Raw genomic sequence first — 19003 nt, 5'->3', positions numbered from 1 at the left:
TTGTTAGCCCAGGCTTGATCGATTACTTTTTTACTTACCTTGTTGAAAAACAGTCACTTCTGTCAATCGTGTCTATACAGAGGTTCAGTGACTAACATTTAGAGCTGATCAAGTTAAATCATGTACCTCAAGGACTGCTGTCCTTTTCCTCTGCTCTGTGTGCACTTATCCAGCACATCACTGAGGATATTACCATTTTACTCTTTGGAATCTCTTGTTTTCCCTGTTTTCTGATGTGTCAAACAGCATGTGCCATTTTTTTCCTTACCCTGAAAAGAAATAAACTAAAACATATCCAATCACTAAATGATAGACTTTTTAGTTCTTGGAAAAGTAAGGTGAGGGTTCAGCAGAGCTGCTACCCTGGATTTCCAGCAGACAAACATTGGCCTTTTTAGAAGGCTGGTTGCGAGTCCCTTGGGAGGCAGTTACTGAAGGGCAAAGAGTCCTGGAACACTAGATATGCCTCAAAAAGGCACAGGACATACCTTAAAAGTACAGGAGCAGGTTGTCCCCATGTGCTGAAAGGTGAACTGTAGAGGAAGAAAACCAGTCTGGCTGAACAGAGAGCTTTGGCTGAAACTTGAGGTAAAAAGAGGAAAGAAGTGAGGAAGGGGCAGGCAACTCAAGGTGGCTATAAGATTGTCATGAGGTTGTGCAGGTAGAAATTTAGAATGGTCAAAGCCCAACTAGAACTTAATCCTGATACTGCAGTAAAAGACACTAGAAATTTTGTAAATTCATCAGGAACAAAATGAGTGATAAAGAGAATCTACATCTTCTACTGGATGCAAGGGGAAATGTAGTGACCATGGCTGAGGAATAGGCTGAAGTACTTAATGCCTTTACCTCAGTTTTTAATAATGAGACCAATTCTCAGAATATTCAGTATCCTGATATAGGAGGCAAGGAAGGGAGCAAACAAAGCTGCCGTAATCCAAGGGAAAGTGGTTTGGGACTGCTACACTTCTTGCACACATGCAAGCCTATGGGACTGGATGGGACCCACCCATGCATACTGAGGGAACCGATGGAAGTGCTCACTGATCATTTACCAGCAGTCCTGGCCAGCCAGGGAGGTCCCAGATGATGGAAGGTTAGTCATTGTGGCACCCATCTACAAGAAGGATCAAAAGGAGGATCCAGGGAACTACAGGCCTGTCAGTCTTTCCCCTCAGTGCCAGGGAAAGTCACAGAGCAGATCATCATGAGTGGCATCATGCAGCCCATACAGGACAACAAGAGGATCAGACCCAGCCAGCATGGGTCTGAAAGAGAGGTCCTGCTTGACCAATGTGATCTCCTTCTATAACAAGGTAATCTGCTTAGTGAATGAGGAGGTGTGGTGGATGTCTACTTCAACGTCAGTAATGCCTTTGACACTCCCACAGCATTCTCCTGGTGAAACTGGCTGCTCATGGGTTGGACAGCTGCACTATTTGCTGGGATAAAAGCTGGCTGGATGGCCAGGCCCAGAGAGTGGTGATGAATGGTGAGACATTCACCTGACAGCTCATCAGTAGTGGTATACTCCAGGGCTCAGTGATGGGGCCAGCCCTGTTTAATATCTTTGGCAAATATCTGGATGAGCGGATCAAGCGCACCTATAGTAAGTTTGCAGACAACACCAAATTGGGTGTGAATGTTGATCTGCTGGAGTGTAGGAAGCCTCTAAAAAGGGATCTGGACAGCATGGATCAATGGCTGAGGCCATTGATGATATTCAACAAAGCCAAGTGGCAGATCTTGCCCTTTGGTCACAACAATCCCATGCAGTGTTACAGGCTGGGGACAGAGTGGCTAGAAATCAGCCCATTGGAAAAGGACTTTTGGGCATTTCTTGAAAACTGTCTGAACATGATCCAGGGTGTGCCCAGGTGGCCAAGAAGGCTAATTGCATGCCAGTTTGTATCAAAAATAGTGGGGCCATCGGGACAAGGATAGTGATTTTTTTCCCCTGTGCTCAGCACTGGTGAGGCTGTGACTCAAAACCTGTATTCAGTTTTGAGCCCTTCACTGCAAGAAACCTTTGAGGTTCTGAAGTATATCCAGAGAAGAACAGGGGAGCTGGTGAAGGGCTGGAGCACAAGTCTTATGAGGAGGGGCTGAAGGAGCTGGGGCTGTTTTGCCTCTAGAAAAGGAGGCTCAAAGAGGACATTATCAATCTCTACAACTGCCTGAAAGGAGGCTGTAGCCAGTTGAAGGTCAGTCTCTTCCCCCAGGTAACAAGGGACAGGACCAGTAGAAATGGTCACACATTGCACAATGGGAGGTTTAGATTGGAGAGTAGGAAAAATCTTTTGGTGAAAAATGTTGTCAGGCGTTAGTGCAGAATGTGCAGGGAAGTGGTGAAGAAACCATCCCCAGAGGTATTTAATTGACATGGTTTAGAGGTAGAATTAGAAGTGCTGGGTTCAGTGCAACTGGACTCAATGTACTAAAGGGTCTTTCCCTACCTAAATGGTTCTATGATTCTATTCATAACTAATATGTCAGGTTTTTAAATACAGGTTTGGGGGAAGCAGAGGCCCATGAGTTTCAAGCAAGAAGAAAAACTTTTCCTTTTCTTAATGATTTTATTAGGACACAATGTTAACAATGTGTAAAGAGATTCAGATTAAAACTTGCTTTTGCCAATCCAGTCCCATCTATGCAAAAATTGCTAGCAATAAAAATATTTCTTAAGACGGAGCTCTCAATATATCTCTTTTATGTCCTTTATGAGTGTAGATTCTTTCATTGTACTATTTAAAAATACAATAAATATCCCTAATTTATTTTGCATGTCCCTTTCCTCTTTTACATATTACTATTTTAAAAATTACTCCCTGAGTCATAATACTAGGGAAAAAAAACCCAAAAAATGTCCAACATATTAATTGGTGACTAAATAGGCGACAGCGAAAGATTTCTTTTTTCATTGTCTCATGAAGTTCATATTGTAATTTAAGTAAAAAAAAAACAAAAAACAACAAAAGTATATATATAAATCACTCCTTGAAATAAAGTTTTAGCAGACTATCACTGGGAAAGAGGCCTACCTGTATTCTGCCACCTGTGCTCTCTCTAAATCAATCCCTGGAGTCATTACAGAGGTGATGAAGATTCCTGCCTCTATCTTTATACAGTGCCCTCTCTTCAAAAGCGCAGCAGAGAAGGGACTAGAGTAGGGCTGGGACTCTGTGATCCACCTGCACTTGGTCCCTGTAGAAGGATATGAATGTCACAGTCATAGCCCTCCCAAATTAAGGCAGCCAAGGTATTGAGCCAATGCTGTCAGTGACCATTGTTACGATCCAGAGGGGAAAATTGTCACAAATTCTGAGTGCAAAAATGTGGAGCCACCTACTCACGTGGACAGCATTTCTCATGCCTATTGGTAAAAGGCTGAAAAGTGAGATATGATTCTTTGAACTTATTTTTTTCTAAGTGTTCTAATCTCTCTCTGGTTCAATGCATTCCTGAATTCTTCTTAAGTTTTACATAACTCCTGCATTTCCTTCTTTTCAGCTGCAGAGTATATTCTTTGGCATGTAAATATATCTCTCAAAATTCAAGCACAGAGAGTCATGCATCAGCTGGTCCATGAATTGTGCATTAGCTTTGTGCATGCTGAAGTTGTTGGCAAATTGTTGATTTATTATTTATTGAAGTAATAATGGCCAGCAGTTTTAAATAGACCTTCAATTTGCATTGCTTCATGTGCCTTGGAATAAATCTTTGTGATCTAAATTGCTGTAATGTATTTTAAACATATCTCCCTATGTATCCTGTATTTGATATGGAAAAAAAATGAATAACATGGATGTATATAAAGTACTTACTGTATATTCCAGTTTCCTTGAACTGGAAGTTATAGTTCCTTTATAATTGTTGTCAAGGATTCCATTCCAATTGTATTTATTTTCAGTAAAGTTGATCTTTCTACTCATTTTTCATTTTTCTTATCCTTAAGCATCCTAATTGTCCTTTTCTGCTAATAGAAGTTGCTTCTTTTCTTGTTTTATGCTGTCTATTTCATCCTACTTACTTTTTTATTACTTTTGAACAAACTATAGCACACACAGTTTGTCATCTGTTATGATATTTTTCTTCAAAAAACTATTTTTCTTTACAATGTGCTAAGTGGTCTTGCATTCTGCTGTGAATCTTCCATTATTTTATGTATCTGCTTCAAGCCTGAGAAAAAGAGCTGGTTCATGCTCCATCTCTCCACTGCCCTCCTCCCTCCTCTCTCCTTTCCTCTTTTGCCTCCCCCAACTTTTTTTTATTTCCTTTTACTTTGTATCTTGTTATGATTTATATTTCAATTATTAATCTGTTTGTAGTTCAACCCCACGTTTTCTTACTTTTACACTTCTGATTCTCAGCCTTGTCCATCTTGGGCAGGGAGAGTGTAGTGCTTACGTGTTGGCTGTGGTTGCACAGTAGCATGTAGAAATTGTGCTCCCTTTTCAGCTATTCAGCTAAAGTAAGCTGTCTGCCATGTTTTCAACTCTCTTGAAAACCTGGAATATGAGGCAGAACAAGGTTAGTGGGCAAAATCTTCCAATTCTTATAGCCCATCCAGTATTTTCCATTCTTTGAATCAGATTAGAACATGACCTGCAGTGATTTTTTTTAAGAAAAGGACAAAACAAAACCTCAAGCCCAAAATATTTCCAAGATAAAAACTTGAATGGCAGATGTAGCCTTTTCTCTTACTACAGATCTTTGTCCAGGATCTCCACTTTCTCTAATTCAGGGAAAATCTTGAAATGCCACACCTAATTGTCCATTTTCCACTACATTAAATATATATGCTCTTGTATGTTTTTAGTCCAAATTCATGTATACCAAAGAATACAGGACTGACTTCTACATGCAAGCACCCTAAAGACTGACTCAAAGCCAGTGATCAATGCCTGTAAGGCTACTGTCAAGGAGGACTATAACCTCTTTCCTGTTGCAAATTAGGGAGTCATATAATTTAGAAAATAATAATTTTAGTGGTATCTCGAGTAAGAAAACATTGCATTGCCTTTATTCAGGACAGTTGTCTTTCTAAGTAACATAGCATCTGTAGCCAGCTGACTTTCACAAATGTTTGGACACAAGATGCAACCATAAAAAGCAGTTGGCAGGATGGATTTGTAACTACTCTTGGCTCACTAGAAGGTTTTGGGCAATACAGAATGAGGAAATTAGCCATTTTTGCGTTGATAATTTAGCTGCTATGGATAAATAATACTAATTTTTGGTAATTTTTTACTGGATATTCCAGCCTACCATGGCATCTACTGAGGTGGTAGCAAACTAGGCCCCATGTCTGTTGGGAAAAGTATAATTTATTATTTAAATTTTACAGATGGGAAGACTGAAATGTGGAGTGCCAACAGCAAATGTCTCTTTCAGTGCTGCAGCCAAGAACAGAGCCCACACCTTCTTAGTCACATCTGTGCTTTCACCTGGACAAAGAGTGATGGGAATGTCAAGTCCTTGTCACTGATTTAAGTGGCAGTACATTTTTAAATATTGGTCACAGTGGACCTCAGCCTCTCTGTACTGATTAAATTGGTTCTTCTTCATCTAGAGGCATTGAAGGTGTCTGTAGTTGTTGCTGAGAAACTGAACAAAAGACATGGATATATTCACTCTTGTGAGAATGTTCACAGCTGTCAGAACTTTTTGAGGCTTTCTGGGAAACATTTAAATTATGTTTTTTTCTGAGTGCTTGGCATTATGATTATCAACCACTTTGTAATTTAAAGTTGATCAATGAAGCAGCTGCTTCCTTGGACTTGCCCCTTAATAGAGATCAGGGCTATAAAAAATTCCTCCCTTTACCTCTCTCCTCTGGGAAAGGTAAATGAGGGACATTATCTACCAAGACAAAGCTCTGGTGAGCAAATTATATTACACTGTGCAATCACAAGGTGGCATGAATCAATTTATGGGCACTTCAGTATTTCGGTTCATTCCATCTGTTCAGTACACGAATTACAAATTCAGACACAAACACTGTTTAGAGGCATATCATAAAAAGTTAGCTGAAAGTGATTTGTATCACTGTATACTATATGTGCTTTATTCTGCACACCATGCAGCTGTTACATTTGATGGTTGTTCCAGACCCAAAATGCAGCCAAGTGGTGATTTTTATGTAGCTGTTTATTGTAATAAGTGCTGTAATAATTTTGATGTTTTGTGTGGTTATACAAAGACATTTGGGTACTGTTTGAAGGACAGAAATTTAAAGTGGGCCAACATTGCCACTATCTTGAAAATATCCAAGGCCTAGCTATGTCTGTATAAATACATTTTAAAATCCTGTAAGTATTACTCCAAATATTTTCAGGAATATTTTTAAAAATAATTAATAAATTATTTAATGAAAAAATTACCTGGGGTGGGGGGGGGGGGTAGGGAAACATATTAGGAGTTGCAGTGTTTCATGAAGACAGAGGTAAGTACAATTTGTTCTTTAATACAGGTACAAATATCTGCCTGGAACACTCCAGCACTCCAGAAAAAATATTTTTTCTCCCTCAAGAACTGTTATTTTGTCCTTCATTAACTACACCCTGTAAAACACAGAAGCTTTTCTTTGAAAAGGGCTTGTAATTCACATCTTTAACTCTTATCACTCCAAGATAATTTATTTAAGCAGTAGTTAGGAATATTTTGTCTCTTCTTTCTATCTATCCCACTCAGCAGAATCTTGACCTAACAGACACAGCAACAAATGTTTGATAATATCTATTTCTTTACCTCTGCTCCTTCTGTACACAAATATACCTGTGTCCTTTAACAGAGCAAAGGTGTGGGCTTTGCTCATATTTGCCAAGGAAAAGATCTGGACATTGAATCCCATAAGGAGGGGCTCACCTTTCTGTAACGTGCATAAAGTACCTGAACTCTGTAGAGAGGCTGGATTTGTAAAGCATATGTCTTGCATTTAGTAGGCATCCCAGATCACATCCAGATGTATTAACACCTCCCTGTAGCCATGGCAGGGACTCCAAGTACCCAGTGCAAGACTGTGCTGTAGGGCGCAAGTACTGAAGAGCCTTGACAATGGCAATACATGGCAATACATTTTACTTACTGGTGGATATCTAAGTTGGCTCACTTTTACATTGGAAAGTCCACGAGGGGGGCAATATTGCCTTTCTCATGCACAAGTGATGTGTTGTGCCCATTTTTCTTCTGCCTAGCCTAGCACCAGGCTTTCAAACATATGACTTCCATCTCCTGAGTGAAATTCTCTAATTCTAATCTATTTCATATTTTACAATGCTGTTTGTTAGATGTTTCTCAACTGGAAGACATCCCAGGCCCAGTAAATATTGAAATATTTCATATCTAAAGGGAAAATACTAACTTCAGAGGATGGAAGTGGTACAACCACCTCACATTACTCTTTTAAAAGTTACCAAGCAAGTCAAATGTTGAATTTGTCACTTCCCATCTTCTGCCCCCAAAATATGCTATCATTGATGTGTCCCTTCAAAAAACTGGAGGATTTTTTTGAAGAGCAGTAAACTCCAGCTCATGTTGCGTCCCCTACTTGTTTTTTCTAAAACTTGCTCATGAGGAGATAGTGTTTTGCGACTCATTATTTAGCCTGTTGCAAAACACATTACGGTTTATAGATCATGGTATCATTGCAAAGAAATTCAAATATAAATTTAAATACATGTTTTTCATGTTATGGAGACATATTTTTACAAGTCTACAGATTGACCTATTATATGGTCATCCAAGTGTGCAATAAATACATCTCATTGTAATAAATTTCTCTTTGTCTTGGAAAGAAAAAAAAAAAAAACCCAACAGTTATCTGACTTACTGTATTCAGATTAGCTAAACTAACTAGAAGTGTACCAAATGTTAAAACAGATTTTCACATGAAATGAGAAAATTTCTGTTGGAAACCTTCAAAATTCCATTTCCAATTTGATATTATTTATAATTAATTGAAATAATCTCTGTATCAACTACCAGGAGTTGGTATACAAGATACTTTGATTTTAATAATGATATTTATCTGACGTATGTGTCAAAATGTAAAACAACAACAACAGAATGCTTGATGTAGATAGAAATAAGCTGAGAAAATGCCTTAGTATGTTAGAAAGGTTTTATAGAGATTAAGAAAAAGAGAAATCATCTAAATGATAGCATACTGAAAGAAGGATGGAAAAAAAACCAACAAACCTAGTGTATAAAAACTTCAGAGAAATACCTAATGCTTTTTTTATTTGCATTTTTTATTTGCATTTGCTGCACTGGCACCTCCTTAGATGACCTGAATTTCCAAAGAGCCAGAGCACTTCAACAGGAAATACTCAGTGTCTAGAGCTGTTCAAAGTCTTATAAGCATGGTACATCTTGAATTATTCACTTTCTTCACTCTTTTGCAAATTGTAGCCTATAGTTGACGTCTCACTTGTGTTTTATACAGAATTCTTCTACCCTCATTCTCTCAACAACAGCAAATGAGAAAATGGGAAAAAGGGCAGAATAATTTCTGGAAACTTCCAGAGCAAAATAAATTGCTTCATTTCTAGTATTCTTCTGTTCATAGCTTAAAGATGCTGAATCAAAGGTCACATAGAAACTGGTTCATCCCATCGAGGTGTAGACATTTATTCTCAATGGAGTAGATTTTCTAAATAAAGCACAACACTCAGAGAGTGAAATTGAACCTGTGCCCCAAATCCCCAAACATGTAGTGTGGAAAAGCCCATGGAGTTTGTTTTAATGATAACATAGTGGAAGTTGAAGATAGAGCAGCAGCTGGCTGTCAGGACTGTGCTCAGGTGCCTGTGCAGTGTGCATTTTCATCACCTCCTTGGGTGGGCCAGGTGTTTGCCAGCTGTTCTCCACACCAATTAAACAATGGGCTGACTTGAGACAGGGTCACTGATTGAATTTTTGACTGGCTTCCTGAGGAACTATGGTTACAAGGGACACTTGAGGTGGGAATTTGAAACAGTCCTGTAGATTCCCCTAGGCAGTTCCTGCTGTCCACAAGCCAATTACCAGGCATGATTTATATGCTTAAACATGCTGATTAACGGCCTGAGTGGACGACCTGGCTGTTGCAGAAACTTCCCCAGGCAATTCTTGCTGTAGAATTACCTAGATAGTACACAGCAAAGCTGCTTGTCAATACTTTGCAGAAACTGTTTTTGTACTTGCAGACATGCTCACATAAACCAATCTTTGGTGCACAGAAAATTAAAATATTTTGTTTATAGTTTAGGTTAATTCATAGAAATGGATCATGCATTCCCTGGAGTGGTCATATAGGATCCCAGTTCAGCTTGCTTATAAAAATTTAGTAGTACTAACAGTATGAGAAGTCTCTTCTGGTATGGCTAAGGACCCTTAAAATGTTCTCCCATCACCACCTGGACAGACTGACCAGGAGATAAAATTCCCAACTTGAGTACCATCTCATGCTAAATATCACAACAAAATATTTGGATTTTTTCTTCATGGAGTTTTTTGTTGTTTGGTTTGGTTTGGTTTAGTTATTTTGCAGTTTTGTGGGATTTTTTTGGAAGTAGTAGATTTTATTTCAACAGTCTGTTTGCAGTTGCCTGTGCAATAATATATTTTTCTGACCTTCTTCCAAATTCTAATTGGCATAAATCACAATCATTCATCTTATCTTTTGCTCATGCTTTCACTTCTACAAGGAAGAAATCTAAATTTCAAGCTAGCAGTTTTGTGGTCTTCAATGAGTATTGATATGCTGTAATGGACATGGAGAGAGGAAGATGAAACATCTGCAGGGGGTGGCTCAGACAGGTGGACAAAGAGCTCGCTTAATAAGACTATGACAGAAAGGCTCCTACCCTTAAGGGAGCAGATCACAAATTTGGGATGGGATGGGGATGGGCTTGTAGGAGAAAGAGTAGAAAAAAACCCAAAATTGTCCATCTCCTCGGGTCAGCAAAATTTGATTTTGCCTCCTGTCAGCAGAGCATGGAGCTCAGACCAGCAGCGTCTGGATAAGAGTGCCTCATCAAAGCAGCTGAAATTATGTGGGTTGGACCAATGCCTTATTTAACTCAAGGTCATTTCCCATCCTAAGGCAAATCTTCCCTCCCTTACAACCTAGCAGTTTGTGACAGGGAAATATGAATATCTTTTGCCTACATAATATTGATAGAAATATTCAGAGAAATATTCAGAAACCAAACGAGGACATTTTGTGTAGGAAAGGACTAATCAAATTAAGATAAGAGCTTCACAAACATTTTCTCAAAGAATAATGCAAATGTTGTGGGTATTTTTTATATTGTCCAAGAATTATCAAGTTTTTGATGATTCGAAAGTGTAAAGAAGTCTAGAGCAAATGTTAACCTATAAGAAGCTCAGTAGAAGATGTGCTTGAGTGTTTGTGGTTTAATTTGTCAGTCCACATCATCCTACTTTCAAATATTTAAAAATTCCAAGATAGGAGAAAAACAAATTCATATGACCAAAAGCAGTCAATTGTGAACTGTCAAAGCTGAAATTTCATGGACAATCTTAAGATGGTATTTATATCAATAAACTACTTGGAAAATGTTTACTTATCAAAAATAGCCAGAAATCAGAATTTATTAATTAATCATATGCAAACAGAAGATAAGTGCTATATTTACACTGTAATATAGTTTGACTAGCTCTAAAATAAAACGTGATATCTAGGGGGATTTGGATAAGATAAATTATGAAAAAAAAAGAGAAAAAACAAGGAAGAAAAATGTCTTAGAGCAACTGCATTTATTGTAGGCAAAAGAGGAGTAGAGCTCCAGGTTAAATGTTGTACTAATGTCCAGTCTCGCCCCAGTGCCATAATTTCAGTATTCAAGTACTCTTTATTTATACCATGTCTCTTTTGCACTAGTCTCATGCATACTAAATATTTGCAATTCAGTTTTCAATTTATAGCTTTACATTGGCAACAGCTTTTTAAAATATTTAATAAACGACTCTGCTTAGCAGTTTATATGTCATTTGGGAATAATGCAACAGAATTTCTGGCAAGTTATACCACCTCCTAGGGTGCTTCTTCATTGCAGAACAAACCAGACTGTTATTAATCCAGTCAGTATTATAATCTTATATGACATATGAGAGCACATTGAACTGTGTTGCTCATATCTGTGGGTTCCCTATGCTGATACTCTTGTGCATGGTACGGAAAATGGCTGTATTATTCATAATATTCTTTTTCTTAAGCAAATATAGACCCTGCTTTTATTAGAATACATGAGATTCAGGCTTGCACCTGAATAGTATATTAAAACAAGATTCAGCAATATTTCAGTGTAGATTCTTTTGAGTCTTAGATTTGTATGCAGAACCTTGAGCTTTACAAATTGTAGAGACATTATTAATTGAGCAATTACAATAATAAATTTTGACTAGAAGGAAGCACTTGCTAAACTCTTGAATTCTGTTGGATTGCTCATTCCAAACGATTTCTTTTCTAGAGCTGCAGCATGAATTGAAACATGGAAAGTGACAGAGCACCATATGCAGTAATCTAACAATGTAAAGGCACCTGTTCTCTGCTTTGCTGTGGAGAACAGCTAAATTTTAAGAGCAGAAAATCATCCAGTTCTCAATACTTGCTAATTGGCTGAGCATTTGACTGCTGGTCCACGGGAAGAAAGGGAAAAAAAAGGTGGGGGCGGAAAATACTATGCAGAAAAGACATATGCATATCAACTGCAGCTTTTAATTTGTTGGAAGTAGAAATTTTAATGCTCATGAAGTGTCAGCTCTACAGTATTCTATCAGATCTTTCTGCTGTAAATTGCTTTTGCCATGAAATCAATTCAAAGTTCAGTATTTTGCTTGCAAAAGGCCAAATCACTGCAGAACTTTGTTGTCCTCTGCTTACTCGGGAGGGGAAGGCCTGAGACTGTAAATAATTTGTGCCTACTAGGCTGTGGAGGAAGGAGTCTTCAAATGTAGAATAATAATGAAAACCAGAATCATAGACTTTCAAAAATTAAATTTAGCCATTTTAAAAAAGCTTTAAAAAGCTTACTTTAGCCATTCTTGCACGTGTTAAAGGTTGGACATTTTTTGCATCTGAAATATTATTTTGCTTCTGGCTCCTTTTAATAAGTCATGATGAATGTTTAATGATGTTTCTTAAAAATATCCACATTAACTAACCATGACCCCTTATCTAGGGCAAGAAAAGAGAACACTTAAGTTAATGACCCAATGCCTGGGGAACCCTATATTCTTTAAAGTATGGAACAAGTAAGGACATTTATAGATCTGGTGGGAGATAATAAAAAGTGCCCGATTTACATTGAAAGTCAACAGCAGTCCTCTTTGGACCTCTAAAAACCTCTCAATTTATCAAGTAATGGGAGTGCACACAGGTTATGTCATAAAGTTAAGTGCACAGATAAAGGCATTTGGGAGGGGAAAAAAGTATCCTGTACTCTTCCTAGACAAATTTTGAGTTAGATGAATGTATTTTTTTGCTTCTATATATAAAATGCCCCATCAGGTGTCAACGGAGTAGTCTAAGATTGCTCCATTTGTGTCCTGAGAACACATGTAACATGACTAATTACTGCTGTGCTTCCCAGCAGTTTTAGCTTCTCAGACTGGTCTTTGTGCAAAACAAAAACTAGTAGTTTTGTGTGGGTCTTTCTAGGCAGCCTTTCCTATCCTGAGGCGCTGTTGTCTTCACCCTGTATTCCCCACACTTGTCTTCAGACACTTCATTAAGAGGTGCAAGCCTGGTTGCCCTGTGACTGCTGTCTATGGGCACTGGAGAGAGAGAGGCTCTTCAGTGGGCACTCCCGGCCAGGGGTGAGCTGTAACACCTTTTGTGCGTGTCTATCACTCTGGCTTCTTCATGGAGGACTATTATGGCAATGGCCATGGGAATAACTAAGTTCAATGTATGATGTAAGGTGACACTGGACCTGCAATTCCTCTACTGGATGACTACGGAGAAAGGTAGGAGAGAGTAACAGATTCAACTTCCTGCTGAACTTTTGGCTTTTACATGTTCAAAACAAGAGTTTAATGGAAATTTACTTTAGAGAATAATACTGTAACTCTGCTTCTTTTTGTAAAGCACTGAATAAAACTAATGTTTTATTCATCAAAATAACAGCAACCTTTTCTATTTTTTGTCATAGAAAACATACTTTCTTTTCTGCTTATCCCTTATGAAACAATCTGTGATCCTGTGATTTTAAACTCATTCCATTATTTATTTTGAAGACAGATGCATATTATTGCTAGTTCCCTTTTCAATAATTTTTTTTTTTTAGGTCTTGTTCTTCAGTATTGATAAATTTTAAGATTGAACTTAACTTACTTAGGAAGTTCATTGTGATTTGTAAATGCTTTTGAAAATTTTGGGAGGTATCAATACCCTATAAAAACATCAAAACCACAAATATGGTCAAGAGTATTTAACCTATCTCTCAATAACTTTGTTCATGAAGGGCAATGAGAAATATACATAAAGCAATCAAGGGATTTCTCTTCATCTTTATGATCCTGACAAGGTCTATAAATCCATAAATGTACAAGTTCAACAGCCTCTTTTGGTTACAATGCATTGAATGGTAGTTTATCAGGACATAATCCTTTCTTTAAGAGATATAGAAAAGATTTTCAGGTTTTTTCTCATCCAGAAAACAGATGTTTCCAGATAAAATCAGAATGTTTATTTTCATTAGAGACCTATACAATAACTAAGCCGTTTCAAATACGTAATTCACAGCCAAATAGACCGTGTGTCTCTTGTCTTGGCAATGAGACATTTGGGGGTATAATTTCAGAAGTATCTTTAAAAACAGAAAAAAAAAATCTGGACATCCTGTTTCGTTAGGACAGTTACTCCCTCCCTAACAGTTCATTAGAAATCTACTATTCTGATCAAATGGGATTTATTGAAAACTGTCAAAGCATTTTCTTCTTAGTAATAATACAATATGCAGTTTATTTTTCATAAACATGAAATTTCAAAGCCAGATCTCAAAAATATTTACTGCTTTTATTCTAGCAATTGACTACAACGCATTACATATGCGCACTCTTGCTGATATATGTTAGCACACATGCTAACACACATGTATATGATCTATCTCTGTCCAAATATGTGTACCACATGTGGGTTTAGAGCTAGGGTTATAGTCAACAATTGAATGCTCTATATTTGAATGAGTTAAAAAAATATAAGATGATACTTATTTTTTCACATGGAGTACTGCATCCAGCTCAGGGATCCCCTGCACAGGAAGGACATGGACCTGTTGAAGCAGGTGCAGAGCAGGGCCATAAAGGTGATCAGGGGGATGAAGCACCTCTCTTATGAAGAAAGGCTGAGAAAGTTGGGAATATTCAGCCTGGGGAAGAGAAAACTCTGGGAAGAACTTAGAGCAGCCTTCCAGTACCTCAAGGGACCTTACACGACAGATGGAGAGGGAAAATTAGCAAGGAACATAGTGATAGGGAAAGGGGGAATGGCTTTAAACTGAGAGTGGGTTAAGATTGGATATTAGGAAGAAATTCTTTACTCTGAGGGTGAGGCACTGGAACAGGTTGCCCAGAGAAATTAAGTATGTCCTGTATCTGGAAGTATTTAAGACCAGGTAGGATGGGGATTTGAGCAACGTATACTTTAGCGGAAGGCATCTCTGCCTGTGGCTAGGGATTTGGAAATAGACGATCTTTTAGGTCCCTTCCAACCCAAACCATTCTATGACTACAATTCTGGTTGGTTTTCACTTTCATTAAGGTCAGCTCACAGTTAAAAAAAATGTTTTAATACTAGCTGGCATCCATGGAATTTAGCATTCCTTTTAATAAGGCTTTTTTAAATTTTCAGGATTTTCTTTGACTCTTTTCTCCCTCTTTTCTATTCTGTTGAAGGAATCATGGATATGATGATATCCATGAACTTGAATGTGGAAAGTTGAAAAACCTGTAAGAGCAGCTCCGGTGAGTGAGACTAAAACCTCATTCCTTTTCTTTGGTATTTCATCTCTGACAGTGGCCATTACATAGATGACCAAAAAAAGTAAAGAGAAAAGGGCAAGGATATAGCAAAAAAAATTCTAAATGCTTTCTCAGCCTTCATGTACATGTCTCCATATGGTCACATGTTTAATAACTCCCAATAGTTTTAATTTCTCTGAATCCACGTATATGCCTGCTACCCATGCACAAATTGAGCAACTATTATATTGGTGTCAAAAAACTACCAGATTCATTTCATATTAATTAAAAATATTTTGCAGTTATGTTCAGCCCTTCCCTGTAGACAGTCTGTAATTTCCTCCTCAAGGACAACCAGATAAAATGTCACATTCTTGAAAGTCTAATATATTACATAGATAACCAGCATGTTCTTTAGAAAGCAGCCAGAGTTAAGTCAAGAGGTTATGTTAAGGTATTCTGAGGTGATCAATTACAATGTTATTTTCTAAAATGTAATGGGTTTGAAATTTTTCAAGAGCTTTAATGTATTTATATGACTTACAAAATTCAGTTTCTAGATTTCTATTCATTTAGAGGTCTTTAGCATAATTTCATCCATTCCATTTACTTACACTTAAAAGAATACATATGTAAGTTGCCAGTACACTTAGAAACTAGTACAAATTCAATTAGATGATGCATAATGTAATTATATCATTTACCTATTGCTTTTTTGTTCCTTTGGGTCCCTTTTCCTGCTCATCTACTTTTCAGCCTAGAAATTAAACACATTCTCACTCTTTTTCATGGGAATACACTGGACAAAGTTAAAGAGTGGGATGTAATATATTGATAAATTTATGGAAATGAGAGGAAAAAAATACAGAATTGCCTGGGGAAATCTAAAGAGAATATAAGGGGAGTTTAGATTAGTGCAATATGCATATTAATAAGTCAGAATAAGGTATCTATTTATATAATTCCAATGCCTTCAATCCATTTCTGAAGTTGGTCCCTGGTGAGGAGGCTTAATTTAAAACATAGAAATGCTCTCCAAATTCCTGAACTCAAAGAGAATACAATTAACATCACTTGCCAAATGAGCCCATTGCTATTTTTTGAGACTGTTGGTAGAAACACAGGAGCTTATGCGGAATCTTTGAGATCAGAACACACCGGAAAGTGTCCTGTCCATTGTTCCTTCCCACCAGAATTCTCAGTTACTGAGGATGTTCAGTGGCCAACAGCTTTTTTTTATGCATGTAAACTATGACATGCATAACATATTCATTTACATGTAAAATATGAAGAAATAGCATCACTTCTTATTTAAACAAAATCACACACACCAAAATATGCAGTGACAACTATTATGATAAAGTAATGGCCTACTTATGATGTTTCCATAATTATTTCCTATGCTAATGACAGATGAAAATGTTGTTTCCTGTTTAGAGATAACTATTGGAAAATTTTGACATTGCAATATTGACCTCCATGGCTAAATTATCAAGACTTTGCAATTAAATTTGAGACATAATTCCTCATATTGGGAAATGAGTAATGGAATAAGTTTTTCTTTTCATCTCTCTGTTTTCATTTTGAACCCAATTCATATCATTAGTGATTAAAAGTGAGTTTGTTCTGAGATGTTAATACCCTGTTTAAAAAGAAATCTACAGCAGTTTCTTTAAAGCTGCTGAAAAAATTGAGAATGCTTTTTTACGTTAAATCACTTTCATATTGTTTATTTTTCTATAATGTTTCTGACAGAAGTGCTACTGCCTTTAATGGAAGAAGATGAGTTGTTATTTAAAACGTTTTTGTAAATGAAGTTTAAGCTAACTCCAGATGAGAAGAGTAATTTTTATTCTGTAATATAAGTGTTTCTCCAGGTTATCTGAGATTTCAGTCATTTGATCAAGTAGCAGAAATAGTACTCTCATTTGGTTAGGTGCTGACCTAGGTTCAGATAATCTCCAGTTTAGCCATCTATCATGCAATATCTCCACAGCAGCTGTTTCTCTTCTCTTCAGTTTCCTTTAAAGTGAGAGGAAAATATATATTTCATTTTAGTAGAGACATCACCATGAGGTCAAGATAAAAATGTGAACTAGCCTAAGTATAATAAATAGATATATGTATAGACCTCCCTTTATTCATCCAGGCATATTATTACAGGCAATATTGAAATGTTTGGTTTGTAATGTTTGCCAGATTGAAATCTTATTTGCATAATATGTTTTAAAAGTTATACTCACTATTTGCAAAGAATTCAGTATTTGTTGCAGGATGATTTGCACAAATGAAATAAGATTAAATTAAATTCATTAAAAGGCTTACTATCCTATAGCATAAAACTTCTGCACATCCTCAGCATTACCATGTGAACTGGTAATAATCAAGAATCTCAGAAAAAATGTCAAGGACAGTATAGATATAGATTAAAGCTTACCCATTTTCTGTAACAGTGATTCCTTTTCTTCAGGCTTAATACATACTGGAGGATTAAGGGTGTTTGCAGACTGTCTTTGCATTAATTATGTGAGTGTCCTTCATGTAATTATGAATCATTATGTAATTTTTCCTGTGCAGTACACTCTCTTTTCTAAAGCAGTCTCTTTTGTCTTGGGCAACATTTTGAAATTTGTTTTTATTTTTTCACTGAAGATAGAATGGGTAAGATTGGGAGTGATCCATCTCCCTGCTAGGGCAGGTTCATCCTACAGCACATTCCACAGAATCATATCCAGACAGTTCTTGAAGATTTCCAGTAAGGGAGATTCCACAACCTCTCTGAGCATCTTATGCCAGTGCTCGGTCACCTGCACAGTGAAGAAGTAAAATATTCTTCACATTCAGGTGGAACTTCCCTGTGCATCAGTTTCTGCCTGTTGCCTCTTGTCTTGTTGCTTGGCACCACTGATTTTCTCTTAGTTTACCACCTTTTTTATGACTGAAGTGAGAGAATTCTTTCTGTCCCCAGGTATTTGCGTTGAAGAATCTGACTTCCACTTTGCATTTCACTCAATTTCGTAGAAATACTTGTAAGTAGCACTTTTGCTGGCATGTTTATTTATTTATTTTCACCACCCAGAATACTGTTTAATCAAACTGTTGGAGGTAATGACTTTGAAATGAAACAAAGAACATCCAAGAAATGTAAAAGTTTGTCTGATGCACTTGAATACTAGTGAGATGAAATGAAGGTTAGTGTCATCTTTTTTTCTTTTATTCTTTTTCTGTTTTTCTTTTCCTTTGTTTGTTTATTTGGTTTTGTTGGCTTTTTGTGTGTGTGTTTTGTCTTTTCTTTGTTTTTATTAGTCTTAAAAATGGTAAATTTTAAGGCTAGTAGGTTTTGCTCGTTTTAAAACAACATAAAATATTGTTGCATTGCAATTTTTCTGTATAACTTCAAAATCCTCCTCTCTGTCTTTGAGAACATCGGATGAGCTTATTGTTATATTGCCCCCAAATGCCAGCCTTACTTGGCTGACATGTCTTTATGTTTCTCATGTTATTAAAAGTCTATCCTGAATTGCATTAGGCTATTGTAAGAGGAGTTGTGCAAATACTTATACACAGTTGTTTGCTTCATTTAAAATGCGTTCCTTTTACATGTCAAAATGTTGGGTTCTATCCATATTTGTGGTAAAGAAATTAGAATGAAAACTGTAGAAACAATCCCAGCATTAACCATAATAGATTGCTTTCTTAGGGAACTATTTCAGGATTCCTGGAACTAGCTCTTATCTTCCTCATTGGTACAATAGGGCTTTGCCACATCCTGAAGTCAGATGGCTCTTACTTCTTGACAAGGTGTCAGATGGTGCTGTGCTTTGAGTCTTGCCGTGGTGTTGAGGGGAGAACACAGCTTTTATTCCAGCTCAGACCTACACATTAACACAAGAGGATGTTAGTTAGGTGTCTTTCTGCCGTTTCTAGGTAGGCTTTTTTTTTTCTTTTTTGTAGGGAGCAAGTAGGTATTGTTTGTCTGACTTGACATTAATGTAATTGTAAGTTGTCAAAACACTCTGAAGGTATTTATAAA

This window comes from Molothrus aeneus, chromosome 1 (assembly GCF_037042795.1).
Source record: "Molothrus aeneus isolate 106 chromosome 1, BPBGC_Maene_1.0, whole genome shotgun sequence".
NCBI lineage: Eukaryota > Metazoa > Chordata > Aves > Passeriformes > Icteridae > Molothrus > Molothrus aeneus.
Note: the sequence above shows the minus strand (reverse complement) of the source record.